Source organism: Ornithodoros turicata, chromosome 6, assembly GCF_037126465.1.
Source record: "Ornithodoros turicata isolate Travis chromosome 6, ASM3712646v1, whole genome shotgun sequence".
In the NCBI taxonomy this organism is placed as follows: Eukaryota; Metazoa; Arthropoda; class Arachnida; order Ixodida; family Argasidae; genus Ornithodoros; species Ornithodoros turicata.
This window is the reverse complement of record NC_088206.1, coordinates 38,400,277-38,410,187: the sequence shown is the minus strand read 5'-3', so window position 1 is coordinate 38,410,187 and position 9,911 is coordinate 38,400,277. Positions and strand designations below refer to the sequence as shown.

The 9,911-nt window shown below is 43.5% G+C and overlaps 1 long non-coding RNA gene across 2 annotated transcripts; it reads left to right on the top strand.

The window, feature by feature from the left end:
- The first annotated feature begins 292 nt into the window (after positions 1-292).
- LOC135396556 (uncharacterized) lies at positions 293-9,111 on the top strand. 2 transcript variants are annotated; one of them, XR_010423432.1, is made up of 3 exons: positions 293-566; positions 1,619-1,811; positions 4,982-9,111. It is a non-coding gene; the product is annotated as an uncharacterized LOC135396556 (long non-coding RNA). The 2 variants fall into 2 exon arrangements; XR_010423433.1 differs by having other exon boundaries at positions 293-779.
- Positions 9,112-9,911: the final 800 nt, after the last annotated feature.

Here is a 9,911-nt window from a genome sequence, read left to right as displayed (position 1 = left end):
GGCCAGGAATGCTTTGGTCTGTATCTTGGCACAAGCTTGGCACAACGTAGGCTGGCCAATTCTTGGCAAACCATTGGCCAAGGTACAGATCCGTATCAAGAAACAAGCTTGTTGGCCGATGATGTACCAAGCACCAGGTAGAGCAGCCTAACCAGCCTAACTATAGCTTAGCTTGGCCCAACCTTTATTTGTTGCTTGGGGTGTCCACTTGTGTTGACTGATATAGCAGGTTACGCGCTTCCAGAATCATGTTTATTGTTCTAATTCTATTTTCATTGACAGTATAGTTTTATCTAGTGTTTTCATATTCCTGCATGCAGTTGCATTGGTGGCATTTCCGCACAGCTAGGATCAGCGCCTACGAGGCGCTAGCAGCGCTTGTGTAAGCCGGAGCACGCTACAGACCAGGGTATTCCTTCGTACAAGCGTGCTCATGCGCGCCGCGGAAATGTAGTTCGCCTGTGTCTGTGTGGCGGCTTCGCGCTTCACTACGCCTGTGTGAGCCTCACGCACCTTTTGCAGCAGACTCCGTTGTCTTCTGTCTCTGTGTTGATGTTATTATGCAGGTTGTGCATTTATTATTGTGTGTGTGTGTGTCTGCACGTATGCTTTTCTGTCGTTCTATATTCCGGTAATTCCTTGGGTAGTTTCTCTGCTGTTAACGTAATGGTGCAACTCATTAGGTGCGCCAAATAAGCAACACTACTAACTCACGTTTGTGTTGAAAATCTTTGAGCATACAGTGGAGATAAGTTTACAATAAACTTGCTTCAAACACAGTAAGTAATAATTGTACTGTATTGCACGGAATGTTCACAGTTAACTGAAACCGTCTTGTTGTAATAATAAAGGTAGAAGCACCAATTAACGAAATATGTTTGCTCTGTAGTCATTTCAAGTCTTGTAGCACCATATTAGATTTGTCCTTTGCACTTCTTTTGTTTTCGTGTGCACAAAAGCTGACGCTGCTTGACAACCTTTTTGTTGGGTGGAATGTAATCATGATCTCCCAAGTAAATTGCTTTAGGGGGCAGATTGGCAGCGAGCTCCTCATGCACTTTCACGCTTAGTTCAAGAGCATCTTCAAGTACAGTCTGCAGTGCTTCCAAATCCTTGGGGGGAGTACGCGTATCTGATGATGCCAAGAGTTTTGCAGTTTCTTTGTTGATTTGACTCGTTCTTTTTACGAGCTCCTCAAAGGAAATTCTGCTAGTTGAAGGGCCTTCAAGTGAACTTACTTCGTCTTGTTCAATGTGCACTGCTTGTGAAGAATCATGTGACTGGTCATACTTCTCATTCTGTATGAATGCTGGTGGGGGCAGTGCATGATGTTGTAAAGCATCGTTGCCAAGTTTCATCAAACATGCATGAATGTGCTTGCACATTATCTTGCAAGGGCATGAACATGTATATTGATGAATGCAAGTGTTACACATATTGCACTTTCTTTGGCACGTGTCGTGTGATGGATCAGCCTTGCACACTTCATAGGTTGCATCTTCGCTTCTGACAAGCCAGCCGCATTCTACTGCTTTGATGCGGTCACTTTCAATGTTGCGTCCCCTTTGATGTGCTTGAAAAATACGTGTCTGCTCTTTTGTTATCTTTCCTTTTGTAGCTTTACGTAGCTGATCAAAATTCTTCGAGGATGACACTGCCAGAAGAGTGTGTACCAACTTGTCCAACCTCCTGTTTACTCTGCCATCAAGGAAAAAGTACTTCAGCACACGGTGAAATGACTCCACCTTCATATTTGTGTTGACATCAGACCCTGTACGGAAGGCATGTGCCCATTCTTCTGACCTCTTAGAGTAAGTTGCTTCAAAGTAGTCAGCAAACTTTTTAGTTCCCTTGACTTCCTTGAGGTCAGTGAGGAACTTTGCCATGAGCTTGTTGTGCATTTGTGGATCAGTCTCATTGTGCAGAGCAAGCAGTTGCTTTTCCACACCCTCTTTATATTCCTTTTCCACGCAGCTAAGCTTTGTGTTCCAGGCTCTTTTGACGTGCCATTCACATAACAGCTTGTGGGGTTTGGGGCTGTCAATAAACGTTTCGATCCAGGCCTTGTAAAAGTGTCCTGCATCATCAGACATGAAGAACTTTGGGGATAGATTCCCCACATTGCTCTTAACAGCTTTATAAAAGTTAAGCAGGACGCCCTTTGTTTCGTGGTTTGATATGCACCATGCCGCGGGTACTCCCTCACCAGCAGCGTCCACAACAAGGATTGTCAACAGTCCAAACTTGTGCTTATTGGTTCCATGGGTGCTGTCAACGCATACCACATTGTCACCACATTTTTTCAGCATTTCCTTTTGGAACTTTGTCTGGAGCACAAAAATGAAATCGTTCTCAGCAAGGTGGTTGCAATCTGCACCTTGTGGCTCACCTTGGAACTTTGAAATTAGCACAGGATTATAATCTGCACTCTTGAATTTCTCAATAAACATTTCGAGACTTTTGCATTCATCTGGGTGCAGCTTCCATGGTTCCAAGTGTTCAGATGCAGCAAGGTTTCGTACATCCTGTGATGTTATTAGGTGCACTCTTTGGAAGTCCTCTTCGCATGTTGGGAACTCGCCTCTCATATTCCGAACAATTTGATTAATGGGCACTCCTATCTGTATTTCATCTTTCATTCTTTTCTTGTCCACTGCTGATAGTGACAAGTGCTCAACATCGAGGTGATGATTGTAGTGGGTGAGACACCCTGTTGTTTTCACAGTCTTCGTGGTCAAGTCTTCTCTAACATTTATGTATGCCGTACATGCCGTTCCAATCTTACAAGTGCCTTGTGATTTAATTTGACGCTTCCTGTCAAGTTTAAGACTGCTGGAGCCGGAACGGTTGCAGTGGTAATTTATGGTCTTGTAAGCTCTATCTGTGCGAGACTTGACTCGCGAGAATTTGGACTTTTTGGAAACTGATATCTTGTCTAGCCAGTCCTTGAACTGGGCCATTGAGTCAAAGTGTTCATTTACCATCTCCATGGAGATTGCATGTACTTGAGACAGGTGACTCCTCAAAGAATCTTTCCTGTTGGTGGTGAAAGAACAGGCTCCTTCAGCACACTTCAGTTCGTTAGTGCTTTGGCATGGTTGAGAAGCAAGCTTGTGAACAGTCTTTTTGTGCCTTGCCAGGTTCGACTTGCTTGCGAAAGATTTGTCACAATACAGGCAACAAAGTGTTTCTCGCACCGGTTGCATTGTGCACACTTAGGTCTGCGCACTTATCAAGCTATTTTCTGCCTCACTTGCTTGGGTGAGCAATGTACAAGCCGCTTCTGGTCGGTCCGAAGTTGAAACATGAAACTTCGCATTTGCCGCGCACGAAACCGAAACTGATGCTCAGTGATCGAATACGCGAGGAAATTTATGTTTGTGGAATTGTTGAAGCAATTGATGCCAACATTGCTGGCTTTGTTGCAATTACGTTTTTATTAGATAGAGTGGGCAATAAAAAACGGTGAAAATTAGAACTTCCCAACTGCGTAGAGGCGGACAGCGACATTCGGATTGTGTTTCCGTTTTCATCTTAATCCCACTAGTCCGGTTGAAATGATTCGGCTGCTCTGAATGCTTCCCAAGTTTTCCAAAGTATGAAGTTGTTGGTCGTTTTCTTTGGGATCGTAGTTTGGGAGGCTTATGTCCCATCGTTTTTTGCTGTAACGAACGACTGTGACAAACAAATGTAGCAACGTGTGTCCAAGTCGTGTGTACGTTATGCAGTCGGTTGTATCACACAGGTTGAAGAGCTCAGTAGTTATTCATTACACAACGTTTGGCAGTTTTGTGTATCAGATCTTTCGCTACATTTCGCTACAGTGGTACAAATTCAAGAACGGTGCCTCTATTACGATGTACACTTCACGAATATGTCGATTTTCCTCAGTTATCGCAATTACTTCTTTCATTGTTGAATGAGAAGTGTATATCAGTCTCAGATGAGCTTGAAACGATGGCTAAACAAAAACTGGTTTAATGCATGGTCCTTGATATATCGCCTTCCATACCGAGACTGCGGGAGGTGGCAAGGGCTGTGCTGTTTCTCTGGGTTTTCCGGTAGACTTTCCAGACGAATATGTTGGCACCAGATTCACCTGAAGTCTGCCCAGGGCGTATACTACCCCCCCCCCCCCTTCTCAATGTGTGTATACGCCGCTAATAGCCACAGTGTGCTTCATGGCACTAACACAGAACTAAAAAAAAAAAAAAGGGAAACTGCCACAACCAGTACCATTGTGATAAAACCTGCAGTCTAATGAAATTCGATACCATGATAGTGAAAATGACATGTTATCACAGCTATGACAGTGAATAAACTTGCCCTACCACTACTGACAACTACTTCAGCTATATTTTGAAATATCTGCAGTTCCTGCTCACTAACTTACAAACTGTAAAAACAAAATTCTATGCATGACAGCAACATAACCAGAAAAATATTTCGGGTGATGTTGCACAGGTACTTTACATACAGAGAGTTTTACCCTGTGCTCTCCTCCCAGATGCACTATCAAGGCACCTTTCTCGGTCATTGCAGTTACCAAATGTTGTACAGCACACTGGCGGACTAACAAACTTGACAGCAAGGTGTTGCTTGTAATACACTTGTCTAAAATCATTAGTCAGCAGTTCAGCTGCCCATACCGCTTTGGTCGTCTTTCGGGTTGCAGTGTACCATTACGGTAGTGTACCGGGCAAGTTGGTATGGATCCATCGTAGTAAACTAGCACGGCAACGAGGACTGACAGGGGAGAGGATAAACACTGAGCACAGCGTTTGTCTTCTCCCCTGTCAGTTGCAGTGCTAGTTTACTATACCATGGTGTACCATTATTATGTTTGAGGGTCGATCATGTGCCACACCATTAGAAGGTTTGTTCAAGGTTGACTGAGACTTTTATTTTCAGACATCAAAGGGAAAGCACCAAACTACATCAGCTTTTGAAGGTATACCTAATGTACGTCCATTTCTATCAGTGTGCAGGCTCCCTGATGCATTTCGTGTGAAAAGAGCTGAACCACCCTGCAGGGTATCTTCACAGAGTGCTTCACTGGTCTTGGACTCTCCTGCTTCTTTCAACAACTGATAGTCATGCACCCATGACTAAGGCTGAATAATAAGGTGTTTTCCCCAGTCTCAGGGTTTGTTATGAAGATCAATTATCACCAGCTCGCCTGCTTTCTCACCACTCTTTACAATAAGGTGTATAAGCTTTAAACTTTCAGCAGACTTCGGCCAAAGTTACTACTGTCATATTGGCAGTGTGGGAATGGGCACTGTGATGGAGAAGAGTAATTTCTCTAGGGAACACCTCTGACCTTTTTTGCAGAAAGTACGTACAGGCTTACCCTCATGTCTGCAATAATGCTGGACATTAATCAAAACTCTTTCTTACAACAATCTGTGTGGATAACACGGCCTGCATCGAAGGGCAATACCTCCAGCCTCATCACAAGAGAGCACGAGGCAGGGGTGGCACCTTGCGTCGCCATGCTATGGAGCTTCCTTTTATTTAAACGAATACTCATTCCCGTGACGTTCTCCCACAGCAACAGATACCACTCGACGCCATGACAGCTGCAAGTGCACAAAGTACACATCGCACACTCAAGAAGGACTGCATTATGTTTGCCCAAAGTTTCATTGTGCAGCACTTATTTGCTTTCTTATGCACAGAAGTCTCAATCAGCCTTGCGCTATTGTATCAACCTTGTACTATTTTGGGATACAAAATCCTGCAGCAGCTCTGGAGGTTTGAGATGGTATAAATCAGGACTTGTCAATATCAGACAAGTATGTTGCAAGTGGAACATTGTATGGTGGGTGTGGTACCCTGTACTGTATCTAAATGCCATGGATTTGGGACAGTAATATCCTCGGGTACCATTTCAAGGCACTAGTCCTGCACAGAGTGGCACAGGGGAGGGATATAAATTTGTTGAAGCGGGAAGGACAGCGTGGCACAGCAGAAAAGTGCACTCGTTGCATTTACCGTACATGAATACCATCACATATTTTGCACTGACAATCTCATGTCAGGGATGATTGGCAAGCACTGTTTGACTAGAAAAAATTATCTGGGATGGTTGGACATGACATGCTGGTTCAGACATGTGACAAGACATTTCGGTTCATTTATTCTGCAGTTAAAGGTCTAAAAACATTACACAGGGGAAACACGTATAGAACACAATTCTACAAATATGAACATATATGTGGCACCCTATCAGGAAGAGCATTTGAAGTATTTTAATGAGTTAGAAGTTGTTAGCAATCTGTTTAATGCTTGCTTAGGTAGCACAGAAGACATTTTCAACACCCTGTTTTCTTTGTGTCAAACAGTAGCCTAGCAAAATATACATTTTAAAGTACACTGCAAGAAGCCACCCCATCATGACTCCTAAATAAAATACAGTGGCCTAGTATACCAGTGTTCCATATCCATCTTTTTAGTGTGTCATTATTGTGCTTAGTGAGAAAATTAAGATGAGGCCATCTTACCCTTCACATTAGTTACATTGTTAGTTTACCAAAGTACATGTAAAGACTAGGTTGCTGTGTCTGTACAGTGTTGAGGTTCATGAACCACAGGAGGTGCTCACATGCATACATTATGCCTCACACAGACAGCAGCAATATGCCGGGCAAGGGCAAAAAGGTTACTTGAAAATCTCAGTTTATTCTAAATTCATAAATTTTTTTGAGAGTCTAGCTTCCTTCTGTTTTGTGGTCAAGGGCCTAGAATAGGTGATTGTAGGCCACATGGGGCCCTCTGGCTGTGTGTTTGAGACCACTGGTTTAGAGAAACATAGTCTGCTACACAGCTTTTATTTGCTGCTCAGCTGGGGCCTTATTCCCATCAAAGTAGTTGACCTTGATTACTTTGTGTCTTTGCCTGTCATTGGTCATTACGGGAAGGCACCGTGACGACCAATGACACACGAGACACAAAGTAATTGAGGCCGATTACTTTGACGAGAATAGGGCCCCTGTTCCCTTCTATCAGAGCTGTACACGTTACCAAAAAATAGTAACTAAATACGTTACCCGATACTCACAAATAAAAGGAACGTGTTCTCATTACTTGCAAGTAACGACTTACTTCTATATGTTACATTTGCATACCAGACAGCAGGAATACGAAAGCATCGCCTATCTATATCGCCTACATATGTTGTCTTGTATGTTGTATTGTCTCATGTACACTGTCGACTTGCGCTTGCATCAAATAAGCCCAAGGCTATGTACACCATACGAAGAACAGTGTTGAAGGCGGTGATCCGTAAGAGGGATTTTCAGGAAAAAAGCCGAGTTCATTCACAAGGTGGCTTTCACATGATCATTGACACGAGTTCCCGAGTAGAGAGACAAAGCACTAAACGCCCCGAGCGCAGTGAATACTTGACAGAAGGAACACATTGAGTGTATTGAAACGCTGTGGACACTATAGAGCAATGAGAAAGGCATTGCCTTCTGGTATCCTCTTTTGCTGGGGGTTTTTCCGCATGCTGGAGCCGCATGGAATACCGCCATGTGCGCCGGAAAAACCACAACTGGCTGTCGTGGTTGGTGACAGTGAGCAAAAAGAAGGAATGAGTAACTTGCAGTAGCGCGTTACCAATTTTTGTAACTAAGTATGTTCCTAGTTATCTTTTTTAGAAAGTAACCAAGTCATTACTTAGTTACCAAAAACACTAACGCGTTACCGAGTAATGCGTTACATACAGCTTTGCCATCTGTCCCGAATTGTTCTGAGGTAACTGGTTTACTGGCTATAGAAGGGGTCGCAGCCCAATCTGCTGAATCCCTTGTTGAACTCCACGAGCCGAGCCAAGGGAGAAATGCGCGTGGTGGTGATTCGGCACTATTTTTTTCCTGGGAAAAAGTTTGCATACATCGATACTTGTGCTAGTCGGGAAGGTAGTGCACCGATCTCCAGCAGGTGTCTCAAACTGAAAATATTTTAGACGGCCTTCCGTGCTCCTTTAAATAGCTCCCTGCTCTGTAACTCTTGCTTTATTTTTTGGGAGGTTATTAAACTTTATCTCGACTGTCCGTTATATTGTGTACTGTGGAGAAGTTGACAACCATATGCTGGCAAGTATGCAGCCCCGTGTTAGAGTGCCCAATTCAAGAGTCTAAGTGTTCGTTCTTTGAGATGGACACTCTAGTATTGCAACTGTGGATGCTCAGATGGGAGATGGTTGCCCGTGGAACAAAGGCAAAGCAAAATAAAAGGGCACAAGCAAGCTGGTGTACACTAGAAAGTGGTGACATTTTCTCAAAGAAATACTACCACCCTCTGAAGGAAGTAGGATGTGCTACCTTCAAATCGGAAGTCACAAAAATCATGACATTTACCTTTTGTGAAAGTGTAAAAGTGCTCTAAGTGTTTTTCCTGCATGTTATTTCCCTGCTTCAGAAATTTGTGCTATAAGTTACGTTTCGGCAAACAGAGAGATAAAATTGCATTTCTGACAAGCAATCTGACAACACATTTTACTGCAAAGGCTTCCTATTACAATGTTCACAGAGCATTTGTCTGATACAAGGCTGACTCGAGGCACGTGCAGCTGGTGTGATTGCACCGGGCCCTATGCGTCGGACAAACAACGCCGAATAAAGCGGAAAAGATACCACTCCCAAAGCCCACCGCACTATCCACTACACCAGAGATCAGACATGCAGTGCTCTTAATTGAGGAAAAGTGGTGGTTGACGAGAATCGGTTGACTTATTAGATGTTATTTTGGAGTTGAGAAAATAAGGAAAGGAAAATAGCTTTGTGAGTTTGTAAATATGTACCTAATGCTACCCAACAGTTTTGTACTCATATGAAAAAGTGTAAAATAGGCCATTAAAGGAGCTAGGAACTGTATAAAGAGAGCCCACCGAGAGTGTCTGATCCAAACGGCGATTTCAACGTGTTGTCTGTGACACCTTTTGTATATAGGTGAATTTGAGAGGTGCGTATCTTCAGCACATAGCACGCTCTTAGCCAACCGTTTTCCCGAATGACAACGTTCTCGCCCATGATTTGTTGATAACGAGAGGCGGAGCCTCTTGTGTATCTATTATGCGCGGCTACAAAATGGGCTACGCCTCCCGCTTTCAACAAATCAGAGACGAGAACGTTGTCATTCGGGATGATGGTTGGCTAGGGGCGTGCCGTGTAGTGAAGTTCATCTTGGAGAGGGTAAAGCAGAACGTTATGTGTACCTCCGCGTTGGCGTCTGATTGGGTGCTACAATTCTTCAGATGACGTAACGATGGATAGAGGTATCTGGACGGCGGTGCGTCTACTCGCCCAAATACGAAACAGAGTGTGTTTTTGTATCAACAAGTTATGAAGGAGAAGAATTGAACAATAAATTGGTAAATAGAATGAAGCGTAGAAGAACAATATTACATCTATTAAACCTGTAACTAAATACATGCAGATAAGAGTTCTTACCTCCTTTAAGTAGAGTGCACAAAAGTGTAGTAAATATTTTGTGGTACTGCTAAGCATTTTGTTATGGTGCTGCTGTTCTTCCACCTCACCAAGGGAGACTGGCCAAAGCTAAGCAACTCTGGCCATGATGCAGTTTTGTAGTCTTTTGTTTTTTGTGCTTCGATAGTTTTCATATCGGGGCCCGGCACTTGCCTTGGGACAGCCCAGGTATCACATTATCTGGGAGTGTTGTGAAACCTCAAAGTGGCACTTGCCATGCTGGTATCTGTTGAACAATCTATTCAATGTGTCGTTACCAGTGAGCCAAGCTTAGTTTTACTTCACAATGACTATTTATATATGGGACAGCCCCACACTCATGCATGTATGGCGTTGTGGGGCTACTTTATCTGCACCCACCCTGTACATCTATTATGTGAAGATTCGCTCCTTTTTTTCCACACGTCGTGCTGG